This window comes from Bos taurus, chromosome 12, assembly GCF_002263795.3.
Source record: "Bos taurus isolate L1 Dominette 01449 registration number 42190680 breed Hereford chromosome 12, ARS-UCD2.0, whole genome shotgun sequence".
Lineage (NCBI taxonomy): Eukaryota > Metazoa > Chordata > Mammalia > Artiodactyla > Bovidae > Bos > Bos taurus.
The window spans coordinates 75,182,336-75,201,599 of record NC_037339.1 but is presented as its reverse complement, the minus strand read 5'-3'; the positions used below and the strand labels follow the sequence as shown (position 1 = coordinate 75,201,599).

Sequence of the window (19,264 nt, the reverse complement as noted above, 5' to 3'; positions counted from 1 at the left end):
CAGAGGAGCCTGGAATGCTGAAGTCCATGGGGTTGCAATGAGTAGGACACAATTTAGCAACTGAACACCAATTTTTTTCTATCTTTTAAAAATTATCGTTGGTTTATAGTATTGTATTATTTTCAGGTATACAGCATAGCGATTCAGCACTTATACAGATTATATTCCAAAGTTATTACAAAACAATGCCAATAATCCCCCATGCTGTGTACCATATCCTTGTAACCTGTTTATACATAGAACCTTAACCTCTTACCCTCTTAACCTCTTACCTCTTAACCTCTTACCCCTATCTAACCCTAACCCTTTTCCCTCTTCTCACTGGTAACCACTGGTTTGTTCTCTGTATCAGTAAATCTGTTTCTGCTTTGTTATATTCACCAGTTTGTTGCATTTTTTTAGATTCCACATATAAGTGACAACATAAAGTATTTGTCTTTCTCTGTCTGACTTATTTCATATTTCCATATCCTCCAGGTCCATCCAGCTATGTTGTTTCAAATGGCAAACTTTCATTCTTTATTATGGCTGAGTAGTATGCCAATGTGTGTGTGTGTGTGTGAGACACACATTTATCCATTCATCTGTTGATGGCACTTTTATAAATAAATAAACAATGCTGCTATGAACATTAGGGCTTCCCTGGTGGCTTAGAGGGTAAAGAATCCACCTGCAATGCAGGAGACCCGGGTTCGATCTCTGGGTCAGTAAGATCCCCTGGAGAAGGGAATGGCGACCCACTCCAGTATTCCTGCCTGGAGAATCCCATGAACAGAGAAGCCTGGTGGGCTACAGTACATGGAGTTGCAAAGAATCAGACATGACTGAGCAACTAACACTTTCACTTTCGTGAACACTGGGATGGATGCAACTTTATGGACCAGTGTTTTCATTTTCTCTGGATATGCACCCAGCAGCAGCACTGTTAGGTCATATGGCAATCCTATTCGTAGGTTTTTGAGGAACTTCCATACTGTTTTCCACAGTAGTTGCACTAATTTACATTCCCACCAACAGCAACAGTGTAAAAATGCCCCTTTTTCCTCATCCTCACCAACATTTGTCATTTTGTGTCCTTGATGACAGTCATTCTGAGAGGTGTAAGGTGATATCTCATTGAGGTTTTGATTTGCATTTCTCTGATGATTAATGATATTGAGCATCTTTCCATGTGTCTCTTGGTCATCTGTATATCTTCCTTAGAAAAAATGTCTTTTCAGGTCTTTTGCCCCTTTCTTAATAAGGTTGTTTGGTTTCGGGTTTCCCTTGTGGCTCAGCTGGTAAAGAATCTGCCTGCAACGTGAGTGACCTGGGTTCGATCCCTGGGTTGGGAAGATCCCCTGGAGAAGCAAAAGGTTACCCAGTTCAGTATTCTGGCCTGGAGAATTCCATGGACCATACAGTCCATGGGGTCACAAAGAGTCGGACGTAACTTTTCGGTTCTTTGTTTGGGCTTCCCTTCTGGCTCAGTTGGTAAAGAATCTGCCTGCAAGGCAGGAGACGTGGGTTCAATCCCTGGGTTAGGAAGATCCCCTGGAGAAGGGAAAGGTTTCCTACTCTAGTATTCTGGCCTGGAGAATTCCATGGACTGTATAGTCCATGGGGTCGCAAAGAGTCGGACATGACTGAGCGACTTCACTTCACTTGGTTTTGATTATTAAATTGTATGAGCTGTCTGCATAACCCCCTATCAATCATACCATTTGAAAATATTTTCTCCCATCTGGTAGGCTGTCTTTTCATTTTGTCAACGGTTTCCTGTGCTATGCAAAAGATTTTAAGTTAATTAGGTCCTATTTGTTTATTCTTGCTTTTGTTTCTTTTGCTTTAGGAGACAGATCCAAAAAAGACTGTTATGATTAATATCAAAGAGTGCTCTGCCGGTGTTCTCCTCTACGAGTTTTATGGTTTCCGGTCTTACATTTAGGTCCTTAATCCATTTTGAGTTTATTTTTGTGCACAGTGTGAGAAAACATTCTAATTTCATTTTTTTACAATGTAGTTATCTAGTTTTCCCACGGTGCATTGTCTTTTTATGGTTCTGAATTATGCATTTTTAGCTGTCTTAAATCATTTCTCACTTCTGCAAGGGACGATTTTTCGAAATGTCTATACACGTAGTGGAGGAGAGCCTTCATGGAACACCCGTGAATTAGCTGAGTTCTCGGCACTAAAGACACTTGTAGAGGGCAGGCCAAGGCCTTCAGTGTGAAAACTGCCAAGCATCGAGGGGACTCTCCTGGGCAAAGTCAAAGAAAGTCCAAGGCAAATTAAGATAACGGCTCCTCTCCCAATCCAAACCCTCAGTTCCCATGGAGCTCACTGCTCGACTGAAACATATGAAACCAGACCCGATCCATATACCACGCAGGCAGACACGACACTAAAGTGGGGCTGAGGACTGAGCTCCATTGGTCGTCAGCTCAGAGGACACGTCACCTTGTGAAACAAGACCTCGAAGCACAGAGCTGTTTCTGTCACTGCTGAGAAACACAAGTTTTCATTCCAACCGTTTTCTCACAAAGCGCTTTCGCCTATTAACATGTGCCATCCATTAAGCACTCATCTGCATGACTTTACTACTCACAATTCTACAGGACTGACTGCTACACTGGGCAGATAGATACCTGCAGAAGGAAGTTTACTGGGAGAGACTGGGAAAGGCTGGAGAACCGAGAAGGGCAAACAAGAGGCCAAGTGAGCTCTTGGCTGAATGCCAGGCCCTGGTCTGAACACTCACTTCTACAAGGGGTCTCCCAGACCCTCCTCATGGCTTAAAAGAAGGGGTCACCAGCTGTTTCCCAAACGGGGTGCCTGGGGCTCACTTACGTAGCAGTCAGAGTCTAGAAGTCATCAACATTCTATTACCTGCCAAAAAGCCAATAATTAAAGAAATATAAGTGTAACCAGAAGACCAGACCACCTGACCTGCCTCCTGAGAAATCTGTATGCAGTTTTCATGCATGGATATCAAAGCTGGACCATAAAGAAGGCTGAGCACTGGAGAATTGATGCTTTTGAACTATGGTGTTGGAGAAGACTCTTGAGAGTTCCTTGGACTGCAAGGAGATCCAACCAGTCCATCCTAAAGGAAATCAGTCCTGAATATTCATTGGAAGGACTGATGCCGAAGCTGAAACTCCAATACTTTGGCCACCTGAAGGGAAGAACTGACTCCTTGGAAAAGATTCTGATGCAGGGAAAGATTAAAGGCGGCAAGAGAAGGGGACAACAGAGGATGAGATGGTTGCATGGCATCACTGACTCAATGGACATGAGTCTGAGTAAGCTCTAGGAGTTGGTAATGGATAGGCAAGCCTGGTGTACTGCAGTCCACGGGATTACAAAGAGCTGGACACGACTGAGCAGCTGAACTGAAGTGTACCCGGTACAACAAATAAGGACAGAAGTAACAATATCTGGACAGCAAGAAATGGCAAATAAAAAGCATACATTTTTAAATATTATAGTCCATTTTTTCAAACAGTTTTTCTGGGTGTGCTCAGTCACGTCTGACTCTGCAACCCCATGGACTGTAGCCCATCAGGCTCCTCTGTCCACGGAATTCTCCAGGCAAGAATACCAGAGTGCGTAGTCATTCTCTTCTCCAGGGGATCTTCCCAACCCAGGGATCAAACCCAGGTCTTCCGCATTGCAGGCAGATTCTTTACCACTGAGCCACTGGGGAATAGCTCTTTTGCTGGAACACAAAAATCCTCCTATAACAAGTTCTATGTATAGAATATATATATTCCTAGATCGTACAGCATAAAATTTGAAAGAGAACAAAGCAACACTCAACACATTATTTGCAAACTCAAATACTGTTTTATGGAAAGACGATGAAAGAAAAAAATTTAAGTTAAGAAGAATATTTCTAACATTGAAAATACAAATATAAGTAAATGATATTCTACCAAAGTCCCACTGAAAGGAAAATGGACTGTTCTATATACCAATATAAGCAAGAAAAATAAAGGCTTTATCTAAAGAATTTTGAAGCTGATGAGATTAAGCAAAAAAATCAAACAACAAAAAGTATATCATCTGTTACAGAAAACACGAAGAGACCAAAAAAAGAAAAATCAGAAAAAAATTATGGAATCTTCCTCTCCCCCAAGTCTACATAAATAAACAAGCCTGGGAAATTTTTCCAAACTTTCAACAGATAAACAATCTTTTCTTTTAAAAACAAAAAGTTATACTCCCAAATTCATTTTACTTGAGCCCAAGCAAAACATTTCAAAAGAAAGTTATATTCAAAAATTATTAAAAAGCCTAAATAAAGGAAAAAAACAAAAGCTACTATAAATAAGTAATACATACTTAAATTGGAAATTCTGAGATGGAATAACTCATGGAAAATTAGCCACCTAATTCATTATTATCAGAAATGACAGTATCAATCCTATAATAACTACTAGATATTAAAAAAGGCATTTGAAAATTGAACTTTTATTCTTTATGAATATTCCTAAATGTATGTAAGCACTGAATAGCAACTGGTAGTAGATATATCAAAGCAGGTTTGGGGGAGAGGTGAGATTAGGAACAATTTTTGTGTTTCTTCTTTTTATTGTTGCTGTTCAATCGGCTAACTCATGTTTGACTCTCTACAACCCCATGGACTGCAGTATACCAGGTTCTTCTGTGTTCCACCATCTCCCAGAGTTTGCCCTGATTCATGTCCGTTGAGTCCGTGATACTATCTAACCATCTCATCCTCTGCTGCCTTCTTCTTCTTTTGCCTTCAATCTTTCCCAGCATCAGGGTCTTTTCTAATGAGTCGGCGCTTCTCAATAGGTGGCCAAAGTACTGGAGCTTCAGCTTCAGCATCAGTCCTTCCAATGAATATTCAAGGCTGATTTCTTTTAGGACTAACTGCTGTGAACTCTTTGCTGTCCAAGGGACTCTCAAGTCAACATGAAGTGGATCCCCAGCTGAAGCTGTAAGGGATTCAGGCTCTCTCAAGGACAAATGGCAGGAAACCTTTCTCGGTCAACCAGAACAGGCAGATGTGTGTGCCTGCAAGGAATACCTAGAAGAGCTACCCGGTCATCCTCCAGAGCAGGTCACAGTTCTAGAAAGGCCCACAGTCAGTACCAGGTAAGAGAGCTGGCCTTCAGAGGGAGGTGACACCTGGGTCAAGTCAGGGGATGCGTGGCTGTCCACCTACCGAGGCCGCCATGGACACTTGACTGTATGGTTGGGTAAAAGGAAATTATAAATGTAAGCTCCAGCTCCACATGCTAAGGAATCTGTGTGTGTGTGTTAGTTATTCAGTTGTGTCTGACTCTTTGTGACCCCATGGACTGTAGCCCGCCAGGCTCCTCCGTCCATGGGATTCTCCAGGCAAGAACACTGGAGTGGGTGGCCAGTTCCTTCTCCAGGGGATCTTCCCGACCCAGGGACAGAACTCAGATCTCCCACATTGCAGGCAGATTCTTTACTATCTGAGCCACCAGGGAAAACACCGACTTAGTGGCTTAAAGTTGTTATTATTTTAAAACAGAAAGGTAAACTTACACATATGTATCATTCTAATGGTGCTTTATCTGGAATTCAGACATTTAAAACTTAGTGTTGGGGCATTCTGACAAAGAGCAGAAAGTATATGATCTCTCCTCTTAAACCCGATTCTGGGACCTTCTCAGCTTCCAGTGCCCATTGCTGCTTTGCCTAAATAAGGCACAGGGAAGGCCATGGATGTTACGTATAGCATATATTTCTTGTGTAACCCAGCTGCCTCTAAGTGGGCATCGTACAAGGGGCAACTGTGTGGGACTCCACTTCTGCTCATCAGCAAGGATTTATCCATATGCCCCCCCACCCAGAGAGCAGCATATTGACCATGCTTTACAAAAAAAGGACAAGTTTCAAAATTGAAAGCCCTTACAGTTCTCTATTTATTAGGACCATTTATACAAGATTATAAGCATTCCAACAGTGACTATTTCATTTCTATTCATGTTTTAGGTTGTGATGAATAATTATACTGATCAATGCTGAAAATCAATGGCATTGAACGAGCAGTTTACAAAAGACACAGGTAAATGGAGAGAGAACCCTGTTAGTGTTGAGAAGGAACCAATATGGTAGCTAGGACAATTTTCTTGAAATGAATATAAAGATTTTTCTGCAATATAAAAATCCATGCAGAATATTTATAGAGCATGACAAAGCCATAGAGAATTCATCCAGAAAATAAACAGGCAGTGAAAGCAAAGGAAATATTCATTTTATGTCATTGTAGAACTTAAAATGCACTGCTAAAGATAACTGTCAAGATGGATCGTTATAAGCTGAGAGGAATTGGAAAGGGAAGCAATGATCACTAGAAGCTAAAATGGCTTCATTAAGAACAAATCAGGCCACAATCACCGCCTCTCTGTCTTTGACAGATTTCTGCTCTCAAAGATCAGGAGACTGTGAGAGTGGTAACCTAACTGGAATTTCGGCTAGGCATTTGGAAGAAATGCTTAGGACGTGATTGTGCAATAAATGGAATTAAGAGGAGGGTGACAGTAAAGTTATCGTTACGTTCATCTGCTACTGAACACTGTGCCCAAAGAGTTCTGAATAATTGAAGAACATCTCCCTAGGCGCTGAGTCCCAGAAAAAGGCCCCGCCCTTGCAACTTAACAGCTATCCTTTATTAATTGCTCTAGTGAAGGTTTTAACGGCATGCAAATCGTATTTATGGATGACAAAGCATTAACAAAGAGAAACGCCAAGAGGAAATTTAATAAGAACCTACTAAACGGCCCACATTACATCTTTTTATAGCACATGATATTACTACTCCGCCGGATCGCTCTGAATAAAGAAGTCAGCTGACTGCTTCTACTTGAGCACACATCTTCTCTGAAAGGAAATGGATAAATGCAAGAAGAGCCAGGTTTTCTGTTGGCTCGGCTACCGCAATTATCAGAAGCTCAGGGTTTCTATGGGGTCGCGCAGAGGTGGACATGACTGAAGTGACTTAGCAGCAGCAGCAGGGTTTCAGCATGGCATCTTCCTGGGAAAGACTCCTGAGCCCCGATCAATCTATTGATTGATCTATCCATCTATGTACAATTTGCTGCATAGGCAACAGACTGGAGAAACACAGACATCTCATAAAATCTGCTCTGCTTGATAAAATGTCCACTGAAGCCCCACTGAGGGACAGAGCCCTTTCTTTTTATTTACATGGGCTAAATTCTCTACATTCATCATTTTTCTCGTCAGTCTAAAACATCTGCCTGTAAACCATGGTTCTTCTTAAAATGTCAAAAGAAAAACTGGGGGAGATTTTTTTTTGAAAGTAGACATCAGTTCAGTTCAGTGATGTCCAACTCTTTGCAACCCCATGGACTGCAGCATGCCAGGCTTCTCTGTCTATCACCAACTCTCGGAGTGTGCTCAGTAACAATAAGTATAACTTACTATTATAATATTAAGTATAACTCAAAGTTACCTTGCTGGTGTTGCTGGAAATGTGCCATAACACTTCTAGAAACTAATATGTCCCAATACCGTAAATACCATGGAGTGTCTATAATTTGTCACTTATAAGAATTTATCTTTGGGAAAACATCCCAAGGAATGAAAAGGCTACAAATACAAATGTGTTCTTTGTAGTCTTGCTTACATAAATGTCAACTCAAAATACCCCAAGAATGACTAACCAAACTATGGTTATATCTATGGCCTGGAACAGTAAACACTCACAAATTATAAACATGAAGACAGCGCAGTATAGAAAAATCAGCTGGGAAAAAAAAAAAAGAAAAATCAGCTGGTTATATTAAAGCTAAAAAAAGAAGGTAAAATCACTTCTGTACAATGATTATAGACACCATCGGCAGGGTGTGGGTGTTGGATGCAAGGAATTTCTCCTTTGACAAGTTGGCTTTATTGCTACATTGTAGGAGTGGGAATAAAGAAATACTAAAAATAAAATAAGACTTCCCTATAGGTCAAATGGTAACGAATCTGCCTGTGATGCTGGAGACCAGGGTTCAATCCCTGGGTTGGGAAGTTCTGGAGAAGGGAAGGGCAATCCACTCCAGTATTCTTGCTTGGAGAATTCCATGGACAGAGAAGCCTGGCAGGCTACAGTCCATGGGGTTGCAAAGAGTCAGACACAACTGAGCAACTAACACACACACAAGTAAAATAAAGGAGGAGAATCTTCTACAATGCCTTTGTAACTGGGATTACATTCATCTCGGTAGTCTAGAGATTATAAACAGGTTGTATTCCATATATTTTCTCCCATAATGATGAATACTTGGAACCCCAAAACCATTTTTCACTGTTACATGGTGGAAGGGTTCTCAAACCAACCCTGAAAGGCCATTTCAGAACAATAAAGCTCAGCTACAGTCCAGACAGTTTCATTTCTATTGAGAAGTACATCCTATAGCCCAAAGCCACTGCTCACTTGACCTGTTTCAGACGGCTCCACTAGGGGTGGGGGGCAAGGGGGAGACCATCCGAGCAGCGTCTTAGATGTTGAGAACACTCTTAGATTCCCAGGCGTGAGTAGGGTCAGGGTTCTGCAGGTCGGAGCTCTCTCAAGCACGAAGAACTAGGAACCACTGTGGGGTACCCAGCAGGGCAGCAGCAGCGGAGGGAACGTGACAACAGAAACAGGACTGGGGGGTCCCCTCATGCCTCCAGCAGAGTGGGACAGGGGAGGAAAGGTCCTGCCGCGTTGGCTGTGTCCGCTCTTCAGGAGGGTTAGGGCACTGATGGGTGATAGAGACAGGAGCTGGTCTAGGGGAAGTGGTAGGAGGCCAGCGTTTGCATATTTAGAGTATTTGTAATTGGCATTCTGGAGTCAAGGATACCTATGTAACAGGTAGCATGAAAAAAAAAACCAGAAAGAAAAGAAGCTAAATGCTACAGACTGAATTATGTCTCCACAATATTCATTTGCTGAAACTCTAACCCCCAATGTAACTACATTTGGATATATGGCTTCTGTTGTTGTTTAGTCCTTAAGTCATGCCCAACTCTTGTGACCCTTTGAACTGTAGCCCACCAGGCTCCTCTGTCCATGGGATTTCCCAGGTAAGAATACTGGAGTGGGTTGCCATTTCCTCCTCCTCCAGGGGATCTTCCCAACCCTGGATGGAACCCACATCTCCTGCGTTGCAGGCAGATTCTTTACCACTGAGCCACCTGGGAAGCATATGGCTTTTAGGAGGTAATTAAAGCTGAATGAAGTCATAAGGTGGGGTCCTAATCCCACAGGCTGGGTGGCCTTTTAAGAAGAGAGGGATCTCACCTCCCATGTACACCTACCAAGGAAGACCATGAAGCACGTGTGAGAAGGTGGCTGCTACCGGGAGGAGAGCTCATACCAGGAATTAAATTAGCCAGCACCTTGATCCTGGAGTTCCCAGCTTCTAGAACTGTGAAAAATATATTTCTACTTTTATGTCATCTAGTCTAGGGTTTGCTGTTTTGGCAGACTGAGCTAAGACACTACAGTTTATAGATTTACTTGAAATATCATGACTACTATTATTAATATTTATCAATTTATCTGGGTGGGAAGAAAATGAACTCTACAAATTACCTACCCATCAACCTCGATTTTGGTTCTAATAAGTTTGAGAGAGAAAAAAAAAGATACAAAAGGAACACAGAGTTAAAAACTTTGAGATCTTCTTCAAACATTGATCTATAATGAAAGGATCTGGAGAAAGAACAGCCTAAAAAGCAAGGAACTTTCTCAGAGTATTATGATTTATTAAGATGGTACAGAGGTGCAACAGAGGAAAAGGGTTCACCTAAAAGGTTTTGTGCAGTAATTGTTCATGTATCAATGCAAAATATCCTCGAAGAAAAGAGACCATTGTAAAATATTTTTAAAAGAAAATAACAAAGGACTGGAGATTGCTTTAATCCCGTGAGCGCTGCAGACATTGAGGCATTGCTAAGCAACATTTCTTCAGCAGCTCAGCTCAAAAAGAGAAAAGCTAAGAAAGGCTATTACAGACAGGGTCAAGATAACCAAAGGGACAGGGGCAGAAGGGGAATGACGGTGGCAACAGGCAAAAGACAGAAGACAGCAAATCTCAGCCACGAAATACAGACATTCTGGTAAAAGGCGAAAGAAAAAAGAAAAGCTATTACATAATGTGAAGATGGAGAACTTACATGATAAAAAAATAAGTTTTCCAACAAGAATCACCCAGAAGGTTTCTGTTCACAGAAATCACAAACCTCGGCTGTTGCTCTTGAAACTGGGATAATACACTAGGTACACTTGAAATCTTTTCTGGGGAGCTGAATACAAAAATTCAAAATACATTTATTAGTGACATCTTTCTACATTCCATGTATATGCGTCAATGTATAGTATTTGTTTTGCTCTTTCTGACTTACTTCACTCTGTATAATAGGCGCTTACATTACCATATGTAAAATTAGATAGCCAGTGGAAATTTGCTGTATGACACAGGGACCTCAAATTCGGTGCTCTGTGACAACGGAGAGGAGGGTGGGATAGGTTGTAGAAGGGAGGTTCAAGGAGAGGGGAACATATGTATACCCATGGCTGATTCATGTTACTGCATGGCAGAAACCAGCACAACACTGTAAAGCAATTATCCTCCAATCAAAAATAAATTTTAAAATATACATATTTATTACATTAGACCTTAAGTAGATTTTAAGTTAAAAATTCACTATGCCCAACTTGAAATGTCTTTGCAATATGCATGGCAATAAGTAAATATTCTCTATTGAGAATATATTTAATTTTAATATTACATCTGGTTAGTGAGGGAATTTCTATTTCTATGATTTACATAATCTGGCTAACTAATGTATCATTAATTCAAATCTTTGTCAGTACTGCTCATTATAATACCAAATGTCTTAGCAGAATCTGTAATTATTCCCAGATAATTAAAAGCTCTTACTGTCTACCTGTGACAATGACCAAATTGTGGCAAAAAAAAAAAAAAAAAAGGAACAGGCATCCTCTGTGAACGTGTCTAAAGCAACCAATGATATTCTGGGTAGACACTGAACAATTACTTAACAGTGCATTATACTTCCCTGGCAGTCCAGTGGTTAAGAGTTTGCCTTGCAATGCAGGGGACACGTGTTCCATCCCTGGTCAGGGAATTAAGATCCCACATGCCGTGAGGCAACTGAGCCCGTGCGCTTGGGAGCCCGTGTGCCACAACTAGAGAGTCTGTGCACAGCAACGAAAGACCTCATGTGACACAGTGAAAAGCTTGCCTATCACAACGAAGACCCGATGCAGCCGAATAAATAAATAAATACAAATAAACATTTTTTTAAAAAGAAATGTATGAAAAACAAAGTCTTTAATATAGTTTAAATGCTATTATTTTTTCATGATCACAAAAGAAAAAAAAAATACTCATTTCTGACCATCACAACCTTAAGAAGCCTGCCCCAGCTGCCCAATCTATTGGGTTGGCCAAAATGTTCATTCTGGATTTTCGTAACATGGTATGGAAAAATCCGAATGAATGTTTTGGCTAACACAATACGTAAAACCCTTCAGAGGGCATGAGTTCATGCACCTGACCATCCTGTCACCTAAATCTTGTTTGCAGTCAGTGAGGACATCACCACCAGCCAGCACCCATCAGGCTATCGAGTCCTGCTCTCTTCTGGGGAAGACAACAGGAAGTGGTCATGCATCACACAACAGGTAGAAGAGGAAGTGCTCTCTCTACCACCCTGGGGAAAGGGATGCTGGGAAGCCGATGGAAGTCTGACACCCACCATGCTGGCAAACCTCCATGGGCCATATCCATTTGCAGTCCACCTAGAGTTGCAAACCTGGAAATGTCCTGTTGAAGTAGTTCAGTCACTGAGTCGCGTCCGACTCTTTGCGACCCCATTGATTGCAGTATGCCAGACTCCCCTGTCCTGTCCTCCCGTATCTCCTGGGGTTTACTCAAATTCATGTCCATTGAGTCAGTGATGCTAGCTAACCATCTCATCCTCTGCCACCCCCTTCTCCATTTGCCTTCAATCTTTCCTAGCATCAGAGTCTTTCCCAGTGAGTCGGCTCTTTGCATCAGGTGGCCAAATGCTTCAGCCTCAGCATCAGTCCTTCCAATGAATATTCAGTCAGGGTTGATTTCCTTTAGGATTGATGTAGGGTTGGTTTCCTGATGAAGTGTTAGTGGCTCAGTCATGTCAGACTCTTTGGGATCCTATGGAGTGTAGCCTGCCAGATTACTCTGCCCATGGGATTTCATAGACCAGAATACTGGAGGGGGTAGCCATTCCTCCCTTCTCCAGGAGATGTTCCCCATCCAGGGATCAAACCTGAGTCTCCTGCACTGTAGGCAGATTCTCTCCTGTTTGAGCCGCCAGAGAAACCCCCAATGTTGAAGAAGCCAATGCTTTTCCCTAACCACACACAAGGTTAATGTCAACTAAAGTTGAACCCACTTGTACCTTGGAAAGCCAGGACAAGCACTCCTATCTGACACTACAAACAGTTCTGAAGGAAGACTGCTTAGAAACTCATCTCTAGGAAGTAGTTGCAGCGGGAGGAGGGGGGTGTGCAGCAGTGCGGTGAGGTGGTCTTCAAAGGGCCAGTTCAGCCTTCACTGCCCTCAAGTTCACAGTCAGGGCTGCAACAAACGCTCAAGTAAACTTGGCCAGTTCAGGCATAGTCAAGGCATTAGGACGTCACCATAAGCCTTTCACATATCATGCCCTCACCTTGGTATCTTGGAACTCCTTTCATTCAACAAGTCTTTATTGGGTCTTCTTTCTTGCAAGAGCTGTTCTAGACATTCAGGAATGAAATAAGGTCCCTGCCCTCAGGGGTCCTGCCAAAATGTGAAAGTCTCACCAGAAGAGTCCACAGGCCATGAAGGATGACCAATGGCCAAGTTCAAGCTGGTAATACCACCAACTCACGTTCACTAGAACACACACTACGCTCATTGGAAAGAACTTCAGAGCTTGAGGTATTTGTTTTCATGGCTCAAAAGACCACATCTGAACACTTTCCCCCTCAAGTTTTATATTTTATTTTTCTCAAGTCACAGCTAACTGTCTTAATGATTGGATGAGCTCCCTAAAGAATATTCAACACATGTATTGTATGCTATATTAAACAGCAGGATTTAAATAAAGGTAAAAAATCGATGGACAACACTTGACCCAAACTCTGGTCGTGGAAATTAATTACATCAATAAGAGGAAAATGGGAGTAAGAGAACTAACTTTCCATTTCTCCGTCAAACCTCTCCATGAGATTATTTCAACAGTCAAATGGCTTTTGCAAATCTAATCTCCAGCTCCACGTGGTATCCATCCAACTGCCCAGATTAAAATATTTTTGACTCAACTTCCTAATTATTTCCCTGGATTTTTACTACGATCTATGCTCTTCAGGTTAATTTTGCCTATGATATCTGCCTAGTGACAATATTACAGAACACTCCCACCAGTGCATGGCCGTTTCTAATCCTGTGTTCAATCATGTCTCTCTGGTAGCCTGAAATTGGCCACGGTGGACATACATACACCACAGGAATCAGCGAATGCTCTGAACCAGAGTGCTGTTCTTGTTTTTGCTTTTCAAGACAGCTGATCATTAAATAGTTCTTCCCCATCCAAAGCACCTCATCAAAAAATTATGTACCTTAAAAATTAGTCATAAACTGAAAGATCACCAACTATTAGCCAAAAACATAAAATGAATTTTACTTGAATCCACAAAAGCAGAGGAGGCTCAATAACTGAAACAATCTTTGAGAAAGATGAGTTTCTCAAAAATTCGGAGGTCTTATTAGTACTGAGATATTCTAAAGGCCCCAGAGCCTTCCTACCCACAGCCATCACAGGGAAGAGCAGCCTGATCTTTACAAATCTAGGAAATAACATTTTGGTATCTTTTTTCCTTCAAATATTTTTTAATGCACCAGTCCATACTTTTCTAAGAAGCAAAAACAGGATCACACCACACACCCTGTTTTATAAACTGCTTTTAAATGTAAATCTAGTGTGAATAATTTTCCATTGATCAAATAGTCTCCCATACCCTTATTATAGCCTGAACCTTTAAAATGACATGTTAAAATTTTTAAAAGGGAAGGAAGGGGCTTCCTTGGTGGCTCAGTGGTAAAGAATCTGCCTGCCAATGCAGGAGACACAGGTTAGACTCCTGGTCTGGGAAGATCCCACATGCCACAGAGCACCTAAGCTATGTACCACAATTACTGAGCTTGTGCTCTAGAGCCCGAGAACCGCAACTACTGAGCCCGTGTGCTGCAACTAGGGAAGCCACTGCAGTGAGAAGCCAGGGCACCACTCTAGAGAGAAGCCCACATTCACCACAACTAGAGAAAGCACTCACAGCAGTGAAGACCCAGCACAGCCAAAAATAAATAATAATAAAAAACCCTGCAGGAAGATCCTTTTCAGGGTATAAGAAATAAGAGAATGGGAAAAAGGGCAGTGGATGAAACGCACACGAGCAGATGTTTCGTTGTCCTTCCCACCCCAGCCTTCCGACCTTTAACATCTCCTACACATCAGCCCTGTTAGCAAATAGCTCAGCCTCATTCAAATATGAGTACACAGGGAGCAGGAATGCAAGCAGGAGACAGATAATAATAAGCACAAGTAAAAACAATTACCAGGAGCAGGGCTACATTAGGAAAACACAGGACCCCTTTGTTCAGGAATTATTGGGAATTTCAAGACAGCGATGGCGGCGTGTGATCTAAGCGTAGGGCCCTGAGCAAATGTACGGATCATGTGCCCAGGAAGCTGGCCACAGAAATCAACAAAGGTAACAGACTCAGAGGTCAGGGGAAAAAACAGTTCTCCCTTGTCTCCAAACTACTCAAGGTAAAACTGCCTCTCTAAAAAATAAAGAGGCTCAGAGACGAGGTAAGAATTGGTTATCATTTATCTAAGAGATTTTAAATGGACTGATAAGGCTGAAGAGATGGAGTTTTGGTGCTAGTGGTAAAGAATTCACCCGCCAGTGCAGGATAATCTAAGAGATGTGGGTACAATCCCTGGGTCAGGAAGCTCCCCTAGAGATGGAAATGGCAACCCACGCCAGTATTCTTGTCTGGAGAATCCCATGGACAAGAGGAACCTGGCCACCTGTGGTCACAGGGTCACAGAAAGTCAGACATGACTAAAGTGACTTAGCAATCCAAGAGATTTTAAATGGCCTGATAAAGCTGAAGAAATGGAGTCTATTAATTTATTTTTACATGAAACAAAGATGAATATTTTTTAATGATAAAAAGTACAATTCACAAAGAAGATACACATCATAAATTATTAGACACCTAAAAGCAAAGAAACAGATACATAAAGCAAAAATCAGAAAAAAATATAAGGGAAAAGATATATATATATAAAATATCATAGTAAGACATCTTAACATTTCTTCTAAAGAATGGAGTTTAAAAAAAAATTATAGGGGACTTCTCTGGTGACCCAGTGGTTAAGAATTCGCCTTCCAATGCAGGGGACAAGGGTTCAATCCCTGGTCAGAGAACTAAGATCCCACATGGTGCAGGGCAACCGAGCCTGCACAGCACAGGGAGCCCGAGCACTAAGTAGAGAAGCATGCGTGCTGCAACGAAGACCAAACACAGCCAGAATAAAAAATGAATGAAAAGATTATAGAATGAAGCCACATAGCTGCACCAATAAAACAGACAGTAAGCCCCTGAAAACACAAAGACACACGGGAAGCAAACTTGAGGAAATGACTCGAAGTAGGAAGAAACAATCATTGCATAAACGACTGCAAAAACAGACAGGGATTTGGAAGACAAGGGTACACAACACAACAACTACAGGTCTTGAAAAGTGAAGACAATCCAAACTACGTACAAGGTGTTAAAAGGTCTAACCATGAAAAACTTTCTGATACGAAGACTGACCTGGGACTTCCCTAGCGGCCTAGTGGATAAGAATCTGCCTGCCAATGCAGGGGACACCGGTTCGATCCCTGGTCCAGGAAGATCCCACATGCCTCGGAGTAACTAGGCCCGTGTGCCACAACTACTGAGCCCCTGCTCTAGAAATTGTGCTTCTCAACAAAAGAAGCCACTCCAGTGAGAAGCCCCCACACCGCAAGGAACAGTAGCCCCCGCTAGCTGCAACTACAGGAAGCCTGCATACATAGCAAGGAAGACACAGCACAGCCAAAAATAAATAAATTAATTTTAAAAATTTAGAAAAAAAATAAAAGAAGACAGACCTGACGCTGCAGATACTGTGGTACAGGAAGTCCCAGGAAAGTGACATGAAATTGCCAATGCTCAGAGAGGCTTAAATTCCAAAAGAAATGAGAACCCAATGGGCATGTCCAATGGAAAAAACTAGTCAGTCATGGGCAAGAGAGGAAAACATTAACCTGGCCTCAGCCTTCCCCTCCACAAATACCCAATGCTAAAAAAGAAGGGAGAGTAATGTTTGCAATTCCAAGGTCAAGAAAGGGTGACCTCAGAACTCAACCCTCAAACTGTCTTTCACATATTAAGGGAGGAACCAGCCATTCTGAAGCAGTTCAGAGCACAGTATCCATGAGGACTTCAACCTGATGATGAAAATGCAGCCAAACTAGAATGAATCACAAAGTTTTTTTAAAATCTCAAGAATGGCAAAATCACAGGTGGGAGACTGGTGATAAGGCCTGAATCCGTGGGAAAAACGGACTAAGGGAAAAGAGCTATGGAAAGTGTGGTTTTAGAGCAGAAAACAAATGCTACAATCTTTTCCATTTTAAAATTCATAATTGATAAAAAAAATGGAACTGGGGAGAGGGAGGACATAAGATCAGTGCTAATATTTTACTTTCAGAAGAGGAGTCAACATGTCTCCATTTACAATAAATAGTTTATAAGAAATTGTTCTAATCCCAACATCTTTTCTTATAAATATAGCTTCTTAAAGATACCTCTAATCTCTGTCTTGGTGAGGAAGTCAGCAACTCTTTCAGTCTTGCTTAAATTTCCTTTCCTTTGTTTTAAGGTCAGTTTTATTTTATACCTTTATGTAAATAACACATATGATAAGATTCCAGCCATCCTTCTCATTTGGCCAGTAACACCTTCCAGATAGAATTTACAAAATGTCAATACAATTTCTAAATAGTGAAACTTGGGGTACTTTTTAAAATATATTTGTCCTTTGTACTATTTTGTATTATTTGACCTTCTGTAACAAGAAAGTTGGAAGGACTGATGCTGAAGCTGAAGCTCCAGTATTTTGGTCATCTGATGCGAACAGCCAACTCTCTGGAAAAGTCCCTGATGCCAGGAAAGACTGAAGGCAAAAGGAGAAGAGGGCGTCAGAAGATGAGACGGCTGGATGACCCATCAATGCAATGGACATGCACCTGGACAAACTTCGGGAGATGGTGAGGGACAGGGAGGCCTGGGGTCCTACAGTCCATGGGGTGGCAAAGAGTCAGACACGACTGGGCGACGGAACAAAACTACATACCACTGCCCTACAACAACGAGTTAATTTTCAACAGCAAAGAACATCTTATCATTACTACCTAAAAGAGTAAGTTTATTGGTCTTGATCTTCTCCATGCCTGCCACGCAGGCAAAAACCTAAATGTTAGTCTCTCCATTTCTTATTGTTCCTATGATCTCCCTTACATAGGTGAAAAAACTGAAACCCAGAGAAGTTAAGTAATCCGCCCAAGAGCACCCAGCCAGGAAGTGACCTTAGATCCCCACCTTCACGGCAGGTGGGCTGGCAGGATTCCTGGAGTTAACTTTGTTTCATTCAGTAGGAGTGTCTGTGCCTACAGCAGCAGGGAGAAGTCTGATCTACAATGAAAAGGATACACTCATTCCTGTCTGGTGGTTGCAGAAACTGACACAGCTCTTAGAAAACAAACCAGAAAGAAGTATTCAAGAGTCCTTAAAATGCTTATATATTTTAACACAGTAATTCTATTTTCAGGAATCTAATGGAAGAAAACAGTCATATGGAAAAAGTATATAAATAAAAACACTAAATGAAGCATCACTTCTATCAAAAATGAGCAATATGTCTAACAACAGAGGACTGCTACAATAAAGCATAGTAGAATCATACAGGTGATCACTATGCAGGCATCAACATGCATATTACAAAAGAATACTAAGTGTCTCCGCAAGTAAAGAGAGCCCTTGAGCATTCCTGGTTAAACAATACAGATTATATTCAGGCACTCATGTCTATTTCCTCCCTAACCAACCCCGCCCCCCTACCACTTCAATGGTGGTAATCAAATTAAAAAGGTGAGGTCCCACAAAAGGAGTCAGAAGAAACAGACAGAAGGGAACAAGAAGATTTAAGCAGAAACATTTTAAAAGAAAGTGAACTCAAGAATGTTAGAAGAAAGTTGAACCTATGCCTGAAAAGGAAGATGACAAGAAGCAGCTCACCAAATTCTAAGATAAACCCTGAAAAGCTCAGGATCTGTAGGCATCAGACACCATGAAACCAGAAGGGGTGAACATAGGAGTTCCGGCTGAAATTTAGAAGATCTCCCACCCCCGGCAGAGGCAGGGCATTTCCCACCTGTGGAGACTGAACCTGGAGGTTCCCAAGGAAAAAAAAAAAAATGGGTTCCAATCCATCAGCGTACAAGCCCTATCAACATCTTCAGTTTTCTGCCAGCTCCTGTTGAAGTGTTTCACTCTTACATATAAACAGCCTGAGGCAACCAGATATTTTAGGAAAGCTTCCAACATGAAAAATGGGAACAAATCAAACAAAGAAAAATCTAGAGTTACCACCCTAAAAGAAAACTGACAAATGATCAACAGGTCTTTACACTGAAAGCTCATTCACTGGAAGCTCATTCATCTCATTGGCTCTAATCAGAGAGGCTCTGGTACCCAGAGAGAGAAACCCACACACAGCATCTTCACACATCCCACACTGGAGGTGTCGCGGGAGACTCTGCAAGTGAGTTTCAGCTCATCTTTCAAACTAGCTGGTAAAGTGATAAACCTAAATCTGAAAAAAGAAGTCAAGAAATTATATACACTACTTTATGATTACATCCGGTGAATGATTAAGAATTATAATCACACAAAATCATATAAACAAATTATTTTAAAATGTGTAAGATAAACATGAGAAAAATAAAGAGTTAAAATATTTGAATCCGATCACCTCTAGGTATTGGAAATTAGTTTGTATCTTACTTTTTCTTTGTATTTCTTTGCATGTGTGTTTTTTATTTTCTGTCCTGAGCACATATTACTTTTAAATCTTT

The 19,264-nt window shown here is 41.4% G+C and overlaps 1 protein-coding gene across 2 annotated transcripts in view; it reads right to left on the bottom strand.

Moving 5' to 3' along the window:
* Window positions 1-19,264, bottom strand: part of FARP1 (FERM, ARH/RhoGEF and pleckstrin domain protein 1) — a 309,098-nt gene that overhangs the window by 257,146 nt on the left and 32,688 nt on the right. The window lies entirely within an intron of this gene.